Source organism: Phasianus colchicus, chromosome 10 (assembly GCF_987193195.1).
Source record: "Phasianus colchicus chromosome 10, bPhaCol1.hap1.1, whole genome shotgun sequence".
NCBI classification, from domain to species: domain Eukaryota; kingdom Metazoa; phylum Chordata; class Aves; order Galliformes; family Phasianidae; genus Phasianus; species Phasianus colchicus.
The window spans coordinates 11,087,277-11,105,089 of NC_143445.1; the positions used below are offsets into that span (position 1 = coordinate 11,087,277).

Consider the following 17,813-nt stretch of genomic DNA (forward strand, 5'->3'; position numbering starts at 1 on the left):
TTTAATTGAGAAGAATGATACGTGGAAGATGGTGAAAAGCAGAGGAGGTTGAGAGGAAAGATAGCCGTGTGGATCTGTCAGGGTGGTCTTAAGCTAAAATATTTATTAATTTAAGAAACTCGGGCAGAAAATTCTATTATGTATACATTTCAACAACAGCAGTGTTATTACAGCTAGGAGAGGTCTAATAGTGCTCGTGGCATAGAGCATCAAGCTTGTGTCCTGAACTGCTTTACATCTCACAACCATACGGATGCCACTTCACAACTTCTCTAAGGCCATAAACCAGTGCTCTGAGTTGCCCGTAGGTTTTCTAGCACAAAAATGACTTTTTCAGTATACAGATGTTCCCATATTGGAAGAAGTTATGTATAGACAGAATCAGAATGTGATGTTAGTCCTAAATCCTCTGTGATACCAAATGTTGCAAGTCTGTGGTTTTCAAAATATATTGCAACGCTGAGGTTGTGAATTCAGGATATCATCTGTGCATAACATTTTGTTACTTAGTTTTTGAACAGTTGTAGTGTCAATAAATCCCAGCAACATTTTTATCAGTGAGATGCTGTAATGTTAAGTGTTCCATGAATCATTGAAAGAAGCACATCAGTAGTTTGATAATGCACCATTTGGCACTGTATTCCAGAAAAGAAAATGAGTTAGTTTGATGTTATTGGTTTTCATTTTCTACAATTCTCTATTTCAGAACATGGACAATTTGTATTTGCACTGTGAAGAGGTAGAACAGAACAGATGTTATAAATGTATTTCTGTTAGCATTTTCAGTGCATCTTTTAAAAAATTAATTCCAGCTTCTTTTAAGGACTCTGAGAAATGCATGATTCTTTGTTTCTTCCTGTTACTGTAAAACTGTTTGTTACGCTTTCAGGAACACAGTTACTTTTAACATCTTGTTTCACTTTAACAAGCCAAACCCAAAGGCAGCAATCCTGAAAGGTTTACGTCTCCGATGAACTGTCTTAGTGAAGCCAATGATGCTACTCGTGTGAGTAAATTTAAATGTTCTTGGGAGATCAGGGCCTCAGTCAGAAGAACTGACTGAGTCATTTTATAATAGAAGGATAGAGAAATGTTTACGGTAGAAAATGGGGAATGAAGTTGTGGGAGGAGAATAATCTTGAGATTGTGAGATACTTCTGGCAAAAGTAAATTATGTAATTTGAAATTGCTTTTTTTCTTCAGGCTGTCTTTCTCCTCCTTTGCCAGCTTTATGGCACCATGCTTGTCTGCCTCTTTTCCAGGCATATAAAATGCATTTCAAGTGTTAATCTAATCTGAAAAACAAAATTGTGAACTCTACTGAATTAAATGTCATCCCTCAAAGGCTATTGAGTACCCTGGTCACTCTGTAGTGACTGTTGTTACAGTGCTTTATAAGACAAGTGGTGCTGTCTTTCCTGCCCTGTTTTACATGCAGCTGCTATTAGAAGTCCCTGATAATTTTAATTGAAGCTGAAATAGGAGGTTCATAATAGCTTAAAGTCTACTCTTATGAGAACATCTTGTACATTACCCTGGCCAACACTGAAGAAAGCCACTAGCAAAGAGAGAATGTAAAAGGAAAAGCTTTCCACTTTATCTCAGGTCCAAACTTTCTTTGCTGCCCTCCCAGGTACCATTACCCCCACCAGTCTCACTGAGTCCAAAGAGACAAAATAAGTTTTAGTATTAACCAAATTAAGTCATTGTTCACTGAAGGGCACTGAAGCTACTGAAGGGTCTAGAGCACAAGTCTTATAGGGTGCAGCTGAGGGAACTGGTTTTATTCAGTCTTGAGAAGAAGAGGCTCAAGGGAGACCTTATCACTCTCTGTATAGATCCCTGAAAGGAGGATGTGACAAGGTAGCCTTCTCCCAGGTAACAGCAATAGCACAAGAGGTACTGGCCTTCACTCGATTTAGATTAAGAACTAAGATCTCAGCTCATAGCATGACAGAACTGCTGAAGATCCTACCACTTCAGTTTGTTTGTGTGGAGTTTTCTGGGTTTTTTTTGTTTTGCTAAAAGAAAATTCTATTTTTTTCATGTGACAAGCCATCAACTGTTAAATCTATAGATAAAAGAAATAATTGGCATTTTATGTTAGGAGGCATGTAACTTCTTATGGTTAAAGGTCATCCATGATCATTTCATTTTAGAGAGAACATTGTGAGTGTTGTATTATGATAGCCTTAGGGAGCTTCATTAGACACATTAAAGAATGCATGGAGAGAAATTGAAAGCAAATACAATTAAGTGTCAGGTTATTTTTTTATAATTAGGCATTGCATTATTACAACAAGTAATTTCAAACCTAATATCTCACTTAAATTTGGCAATTTTACTGTTGCTTTGGGAAATTTTGGGTTTTTTGGGTTGTTATTTATTTTCTTAACTTTGTTCAGGTTCAGACAGTTAATGCAAGTGTCTCATTGGTTAGTCCTTTTCAATCGCAGGAGTCTGAATAAATCCTCAGTGTTCATAAGGGAGGGGAAGTCTCTTAGGCATTTCTTGCTGTAAAAGAGGAGGAACAAAAATGCAGGAGTGTAACTGCAAGTACCTGGATCCATGGTAAATGGGCAGATAAATGGTGACATCTGTGCTGCACCATTCACATGGGTTTGTTTCCCTTGCATGATATTATGTTCTTAAATTTATCACTACATCTGTATCCTCATCTGTTATCTACAGAAGATTGGCACAATTCTGAGTGAAGCCACTAACTTTCAGGGAAAGTTAGTCCTCCAGCTTGGACGGACAAAATGTGCCACGAAACAAACAAAAAAACCACTGTCAGCAGCCTTTCGATCTGCTCCAATAGGTGAAAGATTTTGTGGGGAAAAAAGCATAGGAAAAAACCATGAGTATCTCTGAAATGGCATCTGGATATATTAGGTCTACTCCTTTCCCTCTGACATCCTTGGAGCAGCTAAAGTGGTTAAATCCTCCCTTTGCTATTGCCCATGTGCTCGCACAATTGATTCTAGTAGTTGTTCTAGCCTGTTTGTGGTCTTTGTGTATGCTTTTCAATGCCTGAGCTTTGTTAGTAGGCCAACTCCTTTCAAGTGTTTTGGTTTCTGATTAATGTACATAAACAGGGTGCTATTACAACATTTGGTACAATGGCTTATGAGGAATGAAAATTTTCATTTTCGTTCAGTGCACAAACATTGCTTGAAGCTAAACATAACTAATTAATTTTGACATGTTTTACCAGAGCTGTGCTTTGCCAAGCCTACATGTTGGCCTATATGATTCATTCAGGTTGTTCTGACAGTTATATTGTGCAGAATGGAAAGATACAGCACGGCTGAACTCACACTGTACGCATATCCTAATGATGGGAGTTCCACATGGTGAATGTTCCGGTGATTCATGTTTTTATAAAGAATGCCAGAGGGATGACTGTGGATGTATCAGTTGTCATAACTTGTAGTTCACTTAACAATAGTGGAGTAACTGTTTAAAAAAGCAGCTATTGTACAGGAACGTTTAGCTAGGTTTGCTTTGCAAGGCTTCGTGCAAGCATGACATAGGATGTGCTAGACATGTCTCGTGACTTTTGAATTGCTGAGGTAAAAGTTTCACTGCAAGTAAGAACAGATTTGTTGAGTGGTCCTGTCAGCACACATTCACACAGAAATACATTCTGTTCTGACTGGATGTTCACACATGCTTTCTGACTGGATACCTTTTGAACAATTATGAAAGCCAGTTATGAAAGCTTTCTTGTAACTGCAGTGCTAGCCTGCTAACTGCAGTACTCAGTTACATGTCCCTCTGTGGAAATACCTTCATAAAACTACAATAAGCTAAATTGTTCCAGTCTCCTGGACTTCTCAAGAGGAGGCAAAGCAGAGTGTAGTCATCATAGTGATTGTTTCTGAGGGCTTAGCCTGCTTCTGATGCCATCAGTGTGCAAGACAGATGTAATATGCAAGGATATGAAGGTGGAGAAAAAGAAGATAGAAAAAAATGCCTGCTGCATTGGGTCAGTTCAGTCAAGCTGTTAGGAATACTTGTCCATATCAAATGGTTGTGGAGCTGTATCTTGCTATTTCTGTGATTAGAATAAAACCAGTGAGACAATGTGTGCTACAGTATCAAATGAGGAGGCTCTAGAGCATTCCAGTTGGTGTACTTCTTTGTATGAAGGAATTAAGTTCACAATAAGAAGTATGGGTAATTTTTTTCATGATTAGTAACAGTTACATGACATTCATCAAAAACAAGCAGCACCCATTATCAGTTTAGCCGTTTATCAGTTAGCAGTTTATTCCTTCTCATAAACTGGCGACACATGCCTGATTTGTAAACAAGTCCAAAAGAATTTTGCTCCTGTTCCCAAGGCATAATACCAACAGGATATTGGGAAAAACAAGAGATAGTTCTCAGCTGACCTTATACAGAAAGACATTTGACAGAACAGTTATACGGTGGCTGGTTTGTAGGTCTGTTTTCTTCTATACTCATTATGCAAGAACTATGAAGCTGGTCTGAAAGCAGCCTTTAGGCAGAGACATTTATAATAATATAGCAGAATTTTCTTTTAGTTGTTTTGAAGGTGTCTGTTTCCTCCCTCCTCTAGACTGATTTCTATACTGTCGCCAATTAACACTGGTATGTTAATGCATTTCTGGGGACAATAAGAGTCTTTTTGACAAAACAATGTTGAATTTGCTTTAAAATAATAAAAAAGAGACACCTTGAAAATTTAACGAGGGGTCAATAGTTGACTCTTAGGGCTGGTATCCATCCTAATGTTAAGTGAAGTTTGAGAAGATCAGTGTAAGTAGCCTTCTACCTAGAATAACTGCAAAGATGTGAATCTGGAGGTTTGATGAAGACGGGTTGGCTGTGCTGCCAGCACACCAGTCAAGACATCAGCTTTTGATTTCCCATGTTAGCATACTGAAAGTGAAAAATGATGGTGCTGAATTCTGAAACCCAGCATCAAGCGAATAAGCTGTCAGAGCACTCCTGCAAAAAGAATTGAAGCTGAAGGGTATAGCATTTTAAAGTACGAACTCTGAGAAGCCGTGGAAAGTTTGTGTAATGACTAATGCTACATGGTCTATGTATCTAATGCTACTTGGGTCTGATTCTATTTAGGAAACAGCAGCAATGTTATCTCTAATTTTAATTTAATAATTCTGTTTTCCTAAGTCCTGATATTTAGAAAAAATAATGCAACTTAAATGTGGACAGCTGTTTTCTGTAGCAGTATTGTACAACTGTATCTTTTTATATTATATGGAAGAAGAAATTAGAAAATGTGCTTTGTACTAAGTGCTGTTTGTGTACTGCTCAGATAACATGATAATGATCCATTGTGTGACTCAGCCCAAGAACCAGTACTTCATCATGCTTTTCTCTTAAGAGAATAATGAGGATTCTCTGTTAAACCAAGCAACAGATAAGTTGCTTTTCTGAATTTTCTCCAGATTATTTTTCTCATTTTTGCAGCTCTGTAGTGGACACATTTTTGCTTTTTCCCCATCTTTGGGTGTCAGTTCTGAACCTAAACATTATTTTGTTGTTGATATGACTGAAAATGTAGTGTCAGGCCTCTTAATTCATGAACCAGTGCTAATCCAGAATCTGCTGCCCATGAGAACTAAGAGTGAATAAGTGTTCTTATATTCAGTCTTACTTCAGACTCCTGCCATTCTGGGCAGGGAAAGGGATAAAGAAATGGATAATCTCTTCACAGTTTTCCATATACTTTGTATAGAGAATAGTGGATCGAGTGTTTAAAACAAAGAAAGGAAGGAAAGTTTGATTTCTTGCCAAACCTCCCTCTTGCTTACCAGGCTGGTTTGTTTTGCTGCCAACAAGCAGTTTCCTCACCTTAAGAAGCTCCTTTTCAACTGTGAAATGAACAGCAGTGAGAGAAGCAGAATGGCAGCACTGTAGGAACTTGCTTTAATTGACATAAGGACTGATTCCCGTCTGAATTTAAGGAGGGACCAGCAGACACACAGCACTGCAGGTGTGAGCTATTCTCAGACCATCATTACCATTGTTTACTGTTTTCCTTCAAATACGTAGAAATTGTTTGTTTTGTGAATGTTCATCTCCTACCACACAGAAGTTATTTAATTGGTTTTGCAGTTATTTTTAAGGGGAGGAATTGTAATTACTGAGTTTTATGTCTTCTCTGTCCCTGAATCTGAGGTGGCTCCTCTGTGGCCCTTGTTTTTACTGAATGGACTCAGAGAGAATTTGCTATTCAGGGTCCCACGGAACTGCTGTTGCTCCAGACCATAAGCTGTCATTCCAGATTGACCACGATCTTGACATTATGTGGAAAATAAATATTTTATAATTAATTTAAGGCAGGATATGCAGGGCTTTAAATCTTCATTTGAATCAAGAATGGCAGCAAATGCATTAATTGTGTTTTGTGCTGCAATCTTCCGGTAAGGAAAAAAAATAGACTCATTCTGTAAAAGCTGTTATTTTAAGTGAACAATGAATTTTGTTTGACAATAGCAAGAGAGGAAATACTGTTTGAATCTTTTAACAAGCTTGCAAATACAATCACATTTATAGTAGACCAGGAGAAACTCCCTTTTTTTTTTTTTTTCCTCTTCTATATATCTGCAGTTAATGCTTGAAGCAGCAGAAGTGATAGCTACTGAAGAAACAATATTTCAGACTTCAACATATATCTTTGGGTTATGCAGATGATATGAAAGTAGATAGACCATTGAGAGCAAAACAGTGCACTTACAGCAGTAACCAAAAAACATTCAGGTAGCCTACATCCGTAGAGCTACAGTTAAGCCATTGAACTTAACCCTGCCCATTAAGAATGCTGTGTATTCACCCCTTAGAAGGATGGTTTCCTTCTGAAGTTCTTAGAAGCTCAGCATATGATTTAAAGATTACTGCAAAGCCCTGTGTACAATTTCCTGCTTCTTGTGAAAATATAAATAGTTTTATCGACTCAAAGGGCTTTTATTTCATATAAAGAAGGAAGGCAATGGAGAGAAAGATAGAGAGAGACTTGAACAGCTTGAGTGCGCAGTGTATGTGCTTGGTAGGACTCAGTAAAAAAAATCTTTTTATTGCAAGAGTCTTTGTGGTCACAGATGCTTATCTGTATAATTCTAAGTGATGCCCTTAGATTTTTTAAGGCTATTTTGCTGCTTCAAGTTCAGACAGCAGTGTTTTTGTTGTCTTTGAGCTCAGTGTTAGAATTCTTAGATCAGTGAGAAGTTCTATGAAAGAGAAGGTTTGAAAACTCATTTTTAACTGTACATTAAGAAATGTGTTTTCTATAGAAAACAGCTTTTATAGAATGAGTCTACTGCACATACCTTTAAGGATAAAAGTTCTTTTCTTCCATGAGCTGAATTAATCTTCACATTTCCATAGAAAAATGAGCATTATGAAAGGAGGATTTTAAAATTAATATGAATCTTAATTAGCTAATTGTCTCTAGAAACTGATTCATTATATATGATTGTTATAGAATTTATTATTATAATGTATGTCCCAAAAGAAGTGGAAATCGTGCGTCTAGGAAATAGCAGAGTATGTGTGTCAGGACAAGATTTTATCTTTATTGTCATTACAGAGTTAGAATACAAGACATTCTGTTGTTTTTTTTTCTTTTTCCCGGAGTTTACAAACCCAGTCTTAAAAACAGGGAAAGTTTCTGTACAATTAAAGGACAATGGAGATCATATTTGATGATTCAGAAGATAACTGGTGGTCAGGAATGTATCTCCTGGGTTTAGATTTTAAGTGCCTCTTAAGCACTTAGATCTTTTCCTGCTGTGAAACTGTGCTGTTAAAGAACTCAAATAATAAAGGATGTACTAAAATAGGGAAAAAAAAACAAAAAAAGTGTAGCCAAAGAATTATGGTTAAATTAATTAGGAGTTATATATTCCTGACAAGAGAAGATCTATAATCATACATCTCATGTATCATTCTTAGCTGATTGTTCTATATACCTATGAATATATATAATTGATAAATATATACCATGATCTATCATATAACACTTTTAGCTGACAACCCCTGAGTCATCAGAATTTCAAAGTAGACCTACTCTGTCTTATTTTACAGTGAGTGTGCTGGAAGAAACCTAAAGCTTCCCATCTTTAATTTGTATTTGATGCAGAATTTCAAACAAGAACATGAGAGGTCTCTACAGGCAAGAAAGCTGAGGCTCATCAATGTAGTCTGATTGAAAGATTTGCAAAATAACCCTCCTGCCCAGTGTATCCTACTGGGGGAATCCCTCTACTCAATTTTGCCTTCCTCTGAAGCAAGTTTCAGCAGTTTCCTAGTCTGTATGTAATTTACGGCTTCCCTTCAAGCTCCTATAGAAACACCCGTCTATCTAGCTCTGGATCTGAGCCTTTTCTCTGCAGTAAGCAATCCCTTTTGTTTGTTTCAGCTTTCCTGCCTGCTGCTCCCTGCTTGCTGTGCCTCTCTGCGTGCTCTCCCACCCACTGCACCAGAGCTGCTTCTCCAGAAAGGTCACTGCTTCTGCCTGCAGCTTCCCTGTGCTCAGAAGGCTACAGCCAGAATGAGGGAAAAGGTAGTCTGCCACCCTGCTCCCCACTCCATTTGGGTGAAATGCACACATAGAGAATTTGTGTGTAAGGCTGAAACAAATCAATGCAGTCTTTGTCCCATTGTAATTATCATTAGCCCCAATGTTATTTTTGCACCAGTATTTTAATCATAGGATAAGAAATCTGTCCCCAATATAATGAAAATGTAAAGATAATGATAAAAAAAAAAATAAAAAAATACAACTTTGTAAATAAATACCAGGCAGGAGATTAAAATTATGTCACTGTTTTTGCAGCAAGATAAAAGCATCTGCGAAGTTCATGGCTGAGAATTGCTGTGAGAATAACTTCTGTGTCTTAATTCTACAAAAATGACACTAATGGCAAAACCTGAATCATGACTGACTTCCCCTAAATCTAGAATTTCTTAAGTCTGTGTTAAAGAACACAACTTAGGAACAATTATTGACTGTTCCCTTTGCAGTGTAAAGACATTTCATCCTCTGAGTTTCCAATGTGTGGCTTATTTGTCTTCTAATTTACTTTAAGGGTATTTGCATGTAGATCAGCATATTTAGATAAGGTGAACCTCTCAATCATTTTAATTCTCAAAGATTAAGTGAAGAAGTTTAGTTTAATGGAAAAATTTGAAGCTAAGTCTTCTTCTAAGAATGGTTTAAAATCAGAATATCTCATATATATATATATGAATATATGAGATAAAGCTTGTATATAGCTGGTCTTTATGTGGGTATTGATGTGATGACTTAGGATGCTAACAAAGATCTGATCTCTTTGAGATCAGATTTAGTAGTTTAAAATTAACAAAGGAGAGGTGACACAGATATACTTGTATTTTATAGGGTAGATATTTAGTATTTCCTGGTGTAGTATTTATTTGAACACACAGATAATGGATTTGAGAAATCCACTGTACAGCATACATGGTGTCAAGAAAATGAATTAGTTGCCTGTTGTCCTCCAAAACAAACTATGCAAATACCATTTCCTCTTCAGTGACAGCAGTGTTTTAAATAGGGTTAACACTGGTTTTTTTTCAGCTGTAGTTCCACAACAGGGCAGCAGCAGTGATTCCTTTCTACTAATGGTTTTAGTAACCTCTTTCTATGTGCCAAATTTCAATAGTCCAGTTTGACATGAGGAGCTAGGATAATAGCTTTACAGCAGCCTTAAAGCTATAGCTGAGTTCAGTGGAGTAGTCAGCTATGCTCAGTATATGTAAATACTAAGAATACAGAAGTAGTTTTTATGGCACATAAAACATGCAGTTCCTTCATCAGATCCATAAATTGTTCTCCACACGGAGTAAAGCTGCCCTGAGATTTCTGCCAGAAGTCAGAACCAAGATGACTGTAAGTACTTTACTTTATTTGTACTGTGGCATTATTAAAAAAAAAATAAGTTGTGTTCTCAAATTTGTTAAAAAGTAGATCTTATATATATATAAAATCAATATGTCTTGAACTCAGTGTTATAATATGCAATTATGTTTGCACAAGTCTGCAGATGAGCTTTTATTTTAAGTTCTGTTAGCTAAGAGTTTAGCATATAAATAAAAAATGAAGACTGATGGTGTTACAAGAACCAAGTACCCATTACAATTACAGCTGGAGAAAGTGGTAAGAAAAATGGATGTGGAATATTTATTTTCTATTTTAATACACAGTTTTTTAAAGATTTTAATTTTCCCATAGGCTCTGTAGCTATAACAGACTGCATTTTGACAGGCTTTTCTTTCACTTTTTTAGTGGACTAAACCCTGTTCCTCCTACTCAAAAACTATTCCTGTATGGGTGGTATCCCAGGAGGAGGCACAGGAGAACAGAATGAGGAGCATGCACAACAATTATATGAGCACTTCAGTGTGGATTTCTGTTTTAATCTTAAATAGGAATCTGGAAAAAAACAAACAAACAAAAAAACTATCTGAGCCACTCTGTATTTAAAAATCTATATTTTACTGTCATCTGGTAAAAGCTACTGTTGTCCCTAGAGTGGAGATCAGCAAAAATTCATGGTTTAGGTTCATTTTTCTTTCAAAGGAGTTGGAGGCAAAATGAACATTTTTAGATTGTGTTATGGAGGCCTGCTGTATGTGCTTGTTCTAATGTGAGAGAAATTGGAAAATACAATTTAAAAATAATTTTGAAACTTTATCGGTGGTACTTTTGGGAAAATCCAGTAGCTTTTACTGGGAATTCGATTTACAGGAGCCTGCAGAATTAAAAGAAGTGGGTATATAGACCTCATGAAGCCTTGATCCTCTTTTATCTTAGTCCTATAGTATTTGTTTATAAAACTATATTACAGATGACTACGTGTATCTTCTGCTCCTTCAGAACTACAGGTAGTTAACACATTTGCAATCGAGTATTTCAGTTTTTATAATTCTCTTTAAAATTATTTAATAATTTGCTGTAGGACTAGTATAATCTTAGAAAGATGCTGTAAAAAGCCAGACTGCAAATTGAGCAATGATGGAATTCCCACACATTTAGACTGGTAAAAAATAAAATTAATAAAAATTATGACCGTCATTTTTCATTTTCAAAAGTTCTCTTTTTTCCAACTTCCTCTTATGTAATCATAAAAATACACAGATTGACTCTGGCATAAAAGCTGACATTATCTCGGTTTGTAAATCTTGTGACTTTGTGTGGGCATTCCATGACTGTACTTACTATAGGCCTACTCCCAGTGTTCAAATCCATAAAAAACAGGTGGGTGCAGGACACCACTGAAAGAATGCTGAACATCTTCACTGTCATTTATGGTTAAAGAGAGATGAAGGTGGTTTGCCTCTTAGCAAATGTAGCTCTTGTGGAGTGGCAGAAATATGTATGAAGAGTTAGTAGCTAACCCCAGATGAATACATTAGTCAAGAGCTGTTCCTATATACCAACTTGTCAAGTATTTTTTTTTTTATTCAGTTTGATGCAGCCATCACGTGTAGTATATGCTATTTTGATTAGGAAGTAAAATGAAACAACACTAAATAAGTAGCTTATAATATGTCTTAACAGTTAAAGGCAGTGGTTTATATAACACGGTGAACTTTGTGCTCAGCAATACATAAAAGCTGGCTTGCTCTATTTTTCTAGCTGATGTATGCTCAGGACTAATAATAGGCCTTACGAATCACAAGCATTCATTAAGTGAGCCAACAGATGTTTTAAAGAGACAATAGTTGAGATCTAGACTGTTTGAAGTGAACAAGTAAACTAAAATGTTTTAAAAAATAGTGAATCTTTAAAAAATGTTACAGTAATGTGCTGCTAAACATTGAAGATCCTTTATTCTATGCAGAAACAGTCTGTTTATTAATGGATTAGTGAAAACATCTTCTGAGACCAAACTTAAACCCATCTTCTTGGTTTTGAAATGAATTTGGAATGCTTGACTTTCTCATGATTGCCCCAAGGGAAAATAGGACAGTTTGTTTGTTTGTTTTCTCAGGAAGGCACAGTTTAGACATAGCATTTGGTTTTCAATGTAGAGCTGTTTTTCACTTAGTTATCCAGCTGGCTTGTTAAGGGTACAATTAAATAAATGATTTGCTCTGGATCACTAAGTGAATCAGTGACTTGACTGGGAGAAAAAAATTGGACTGGGAAAACTGAAAATACCAGTTCCCATTGCAGAACAGTTTCTCAGTAGCACTTAAGTAAATTAGAGGGATAACTTATTGTATTTCACAGTCATCTGCACAAACCACCAGCAGTATGTAGAGTAAGTTTCCATTGGTAGAGAAATGTGGATGCAGAAGGAAAACTGAATGAAGTTAACTCTTCATGTGATAGATGTCTGAACAGATTTATCAGACCAAGAACAGATGTTAAATCAAAATTTATTTTTTATAGCTATTTGTTTTTGTAGATATCGCTGTTAGGGGGAAGTTCAACTGAATAATGAAGCTTTCATGTTTAGCTTTATTTTACTAGCCTATGTGAATTGCAGTTCTAGGATTTTTCTCATTTACAAGTATTCAACTTGGTGTGGTTTTTGGTTTTCGGTTGGCTTTTTGCTTAATTAATTTTTCCTATTTTTGGCAGTATAAAGTTTTGTCAGTACTATCATGGAACTATCTTGCTGGTATGATGCCACCATTTTTTTTTTCCCCAATAGATTTAATTAATGCAAATGGCTTTTGCCTGTTGCATGCATAGATTGCTGGTTGCAATAATAAGATGTCATCTTCAGTGATGACAGAAGGCAATCAGACATGCACACGGGCTCATAATTAACATCACAGATTTTGCTGGTAGTGTTTAGTGGTAGTAAAAGAATAGTGAAAATTAGCATATTCTGATTTGGTTTCAGGGGCAGATGTGAATGCACTCCAGTGAGGATAGAGGCTCCTGCAACAGGTTTCAAACCTCTCCTTTCTTCCAGATCACACCTTCACCTCACTTCTTCAGGCCTCTCACTCCCTCCAGCATTGTTTTTCCACCAGTTCTTCATCTTCCTAGCCTCCCCATTTCTTCAGGCTCAGTCTCCTGGCTAGGCCAGTGCTGGCTTTCTCCTTGGCTTGCTGCCTGAGTCCCCTGCTGAACTCAGGATGTGGTTCTGCCAATCTAATTGTGGGCCGCTACTGAAAGGAGTACTCTCATTCCTCTGACTGTCTCCCCTGGTCTCCCTTGTGAGCTGAGTCAGGGAAGTAAATTTGTATGATTATATGACTGATTGTATTTCAGATCAGCTTTCTTAATCACTTCATGGTGTAAAATGAACAATGCTAAAAATTACAGCCAGGGTTGGAGGGGAGAGTGCAATAGGGTGAGAATGGACCATCTCTTTCAGCAGCACTTCACAACTAAAGTGAGTTTCATCATTAAACTTTATTTTCAGCTCCAAACTCCTCAGTGTGCCTTTTCTGTGTTTCCTCTCGGCTCTGTATCCCCTCCTTTTTAGGCTCTTGATTTGTCCTTGTCCTTTTTGCTTCTGTCTCATTTGTGGATCAGCTGATGCCAGCCACCTCACCCTACATCTTTTTCTGCCTCAGTCCTTCACTGGTCTCTTGCAGCAGATGCTGTATCTTCTCAGCAGCATGGCCAATGGTCCTTCACTCAATTACTGTTGGCAAAGTATTTGCTAAAAGTGGGAGAAAATTTGGCAATTAAAACATTATTTTATAAACTTTTTTCAAACCATTTTTAAGAGGCTGTTCTACTTAGCAATGAAAAAGCATCTGAAATTTAACTGTTGTGTTATAAAAGTGGTCAAAATTCATGTCCTAGTAGATATGAAATTCCTACCAACTGAGCTTTCCTCATTTCAAGCTGTTTGTGTTAAAAATAAGCTGTGAAATAGTTTTCAACAATAGTTTGAGGGTTTTTTTTTTCCCTACTGTAAACAAATGCTGAATATCTGGGCAACAGTCTCCTCTGCGTAATGCAAGTCAGCTCCCATTGACTTCACAGGAGTTATATATGAGAGCAGAATCTTGTCTCTGTGAATAAAGGAGTTTTTTCAACAGTGAGGGGGCTCTGCACAATGAATGCATTTTTACCAGCCCTTTCTGATTCACTGGCAAAATACCAAACACAAGATCTGTTTCTGTAGTCTTTTTACTCTCACAATGACAGACATTTTCTTTTTCAGTTTTAGTGGGAAGTCTTTTGTGTTCCTTTTTTTTCCTCTTGAAAATTTGTCTTATGTTTCTTGCTATTTTGTACAATGGAGTAGAGTATTTCTCAGTCATAGTATTTTTGAAATCAGTTCCCTCTCTGACCTTGTCAAATACCAGTTCCTGATTTATTCTACCTAAGGACAAAGAAGCAGGTTTGGGTCTAACTTAGGGATGCATCTCTTGCAGTTCAAACACTGAAACTGAACTAGACAGGCCCCTGTGAAAGTTACAGCAGCCATCACTTGCCAATGTTATGTCTGGGCGTCATACACCCTACGCACACAACTAGAGAATTGGATGGCTTTGAAGTTATCAGGAACTGTCTGATGGACCTTTAATAACACAAAATACATTTATTGCGTGCCCCCTGTAGAGTCTTCTATACTATAGCGATTCCCTTTGTATTTTATTTTCTCCCCAGATGTGTGCCTGACAATTAGGAAAAGAACTCGGCAGATATCTTCAAATGGTTGGAATTCTTGGTGTTGTTATTTTTCACTTTTAATGTAATCATACATTATTCTCTTAGTAGTAGGTCAAAGTGGTTTTCTTCCTATTGTACTTGTGAGAACATGTATTACTAATTATACTGTTATTATTATTATACTGTTAAAAGATCAGATGTCTAGATAAAAATGCCCTTCCGGAGAAATAGTGAACTGAGGACCATTCCTAGAGCTGACTTCTCTGGGAGGCAGTGAGGTGTAAGCAGTAAGAGACCCCAAACCTGACAATCACAGAATATCCATATTCAGAACAACCAGTGTTAATTATTCATTTCTCTCTGTGTAATGCAACAAAGTATTTCAGCACCCATCTGACTGAACATGGGCAAATTGTGGACAGAAGAGGCCATCAGTCTTGTATTCTGAACAGTGTCTGCAAGTAGGTGATATGGCACATTGTGTGGTTTGATGTTATGCAAAGTCTTGCTGTCTGCTTGTACACAACTGAGTTTCTTCAAAAGCTGAATCAAAACCAGTCTTGGACAAGGCTATCTAATCTCATGTTCAAAGCCAAGCAAAGGTATACCCAGTATCTCTCCTGATACAAGCTATGTAAATATTTAATTGCCCTCACAGTCAGGAAATGTCAACATTGGGTTTGTCTAGCTACGGTTTCCAACAAATGGATACCATTCTGCCTTTGTCAGCAAGGTTGAAAAGGTCATACTATTGAGGTCTCTTTTCTGTGTATAAACATCTGTTCAAAGTAATCAAGCCCCCTGTCAGTTTTATTTATTTCAAACACCAAATAAGCAGAAATATGTAAACTCTGTATTGTGAAGGCTTGTTTTCTGCTCCCTGAATCATTTTTCAGCACTCTTCCTCATCACTAATATTTCAGTTTTCTTCCAAGTATAAACATCAGAGGTGTGTGCAGATCTTTGTCATGTTTCTTCACCAATGTGTGCACAGAGATCTAATAGAAAGAAGATATTTGTCATACACACTAGATTGCATTAGTTCTTTTTGCATCAGCATTATTTGTGCTTGGCTGAACCATTGATTCTCCCAAGTCTTTCCCTGGGCCGCTCTTCGTGCAGCCATACCCCACGTGTTCCTTACGTGTCTGCTCGCATCTGTGTAGATGGTATTGGATTTAACCATATGACTCAGATAAGTTTGTAAAAATAGTCTTTCCTCCTCATTTGTTACTACACTGATCTTTCTGTCCTTTCTAAACATTATCTCCGTAAGCCTTTATGTAACCACCTGGGCTGTTACAGTTTTGGAATCAGCATCCTGAAGGATGCCACCAGAAATGCATCAGTTCACTGATACCTTGCCAGTGACAACAGCATTTTGAAATGTCAGTGAGCTAGTTTTTAGGGTGGTTATTCCTATATAAATCAAGTGTTTGGAATCAAAATGTCTTATGGCACTAAACCAATGGCTTGCAGAAGTCCAAGTTTAAAATGGAAGTGCAATTACTTTTATCAGCTAAAGATTTAATTATTTAAAAATAAAGATCTTTGATCCTACTTGTCAGAGCCCTGAGCACGCTAATGGGCATTAATTGCCCCCACCAGCCTCCCTTGGCCTTTATGCCCATGGCCCAGGAGCCCCATTTCACTCAGATGGGGCTGCCAGGGAAGCACTTTCCCCAGCCCAGCCTGTACTGGCCATGGCCGTGCTGCTGCTCAGTGCCAGGGGCTGCGTGGCTGGGCTCTCTGGGCCCCGTGCTGCCCCACTGCCCCCCCAGCCTTGGGGTGCCCGTGGCTCCCCTCCTCAGGGGCTGCTGGCCTGCACAGCGCACCAGCCTGGTGTGTGTAAGAGATGATGTAGGTCTGGGAAGGGTCAGTGTCTAGCTAATGACTTTATATTTCCATGTGCCAAAATGTTTACCCTTCTGCCTTTCAGAAAGAGTTTGTAGTGGCAATGAGGACCGCTGCTCCATCCCAGTCAGGCTGGGGTGTATGAGGCTGCTGAGAAGTTGTGACCTCAGTGAGCCGGAGCACACAAGGATTGCTATTTTAAAAAGTTCTGGTGGTTGGGGGATATTAGTTCCTCTGAAATCCAGTTTTAGCTTTTCTATGATGTTTTGTAAAGGTTAATGTATTTAAATGTTGATGTTTCTTTGTACACTGTACGGTATGATCACTCCTGATGTTTTATCTGAACCACCTCCCCCCAGACTCTGAACCCAGTAAATCTGGATGCTCATCAGTGTGGTGTGGTGCTCCATCCGGATCATGGATCATTGTGGTGCTCCATCCAGAAAGAAGGCTGTGTGCACCAGCTACTGACATATTATTCTTGAGGAGTGCAGAAAAAGCCTATTTGAAAAACTGGGAAAAATAATTTGGCAAAGCAGTTGTTAGAATTGGTGACATTTAGAGGAAAGAGGAATGGGGATGACTTATTTTTGTTCTGGACAAGGAGTTTGTTGGCTGTGCAGTGTGAAGGAGTGGTGAGTGATGCATTGTTTTGATGCGTTATTTTTCTGCTGGTTTTTTTTTTTTGTGGCTAACTGAATGATTTACTGTAGCAGAAGAGAATACTGGAATCCAACAGGATGCAGATCACTTTATAATATGCCTTATGCCGTGAACCATGCTGCAAACGTTACAAAGATTTGAAGTAACTGTGCCGATACATACTTAACTCCTCCTGTTAAGACCTCTCTTAGTGTTTACTTCTGAAGGATGCCGTCTGAGCCCTGTGCTCAGGTCTGCTCCCCGGCCCAGTGACCACCTTTGTGCCGGCTGTGGTGCCGCAGCTCCGTGGGGCTCTGCCAGCCCACACCTCGCGCTGTGATTTGCGCCGAGCTCCGGGTGTGCGGCGGGGCTCCTGCTGCGCAGCAGAGCAAAGGGGCTCAGGGCTCTGCTTTCTGCTGGGAGATGGGGAGCGCTTCGTGCCCTTCTTTGACGTCTAGGGCTGTGCCATCAGATGACTTTTTGGAGGTCTTACGCTCCAAGAAGCCGCGTTACCGACACATCTCGTGCGATTCCTTGCTTACGTGTGTTGCGTTCTTTTACCGAGGCCCTCAGCACCGTGGCTCGCTTAAACGAAGTTCCAAGGCGCGAAGGCCGGGCTTCTGCCCGGTGCGGTCACGGCGCCGGCGGCCGCGGCACCTCGTCGGTCCGTGGGGGAGCGGCGCCCCCCCGCACCGCGCACCCCTCG

General features: G+C 38.4%; 1 long non-coding RNA gene across 1 annotated transcript; it reads right to left on the reverse strand.

The window, feature by feature from the left end:
• Positions 1-13,377: 13,377 nt before the first annotated feature.
• LOC116230829 (uncharacterized) lies at positions 13,378-17,798 on the reverse strand. Its single transcript, XR_004167312.1, has 2 exons — positions 17,650-17,798; positions 13,378-13,649 (listed from the first exon to the last, which is right to left on the reverse strand). It is a non-coding gene; the product is annotated as an uncharacterized LOC116230829 (long non-coding RNA).
• Positions 17,799-17,813: the final 15 nt, after the last annotated feature.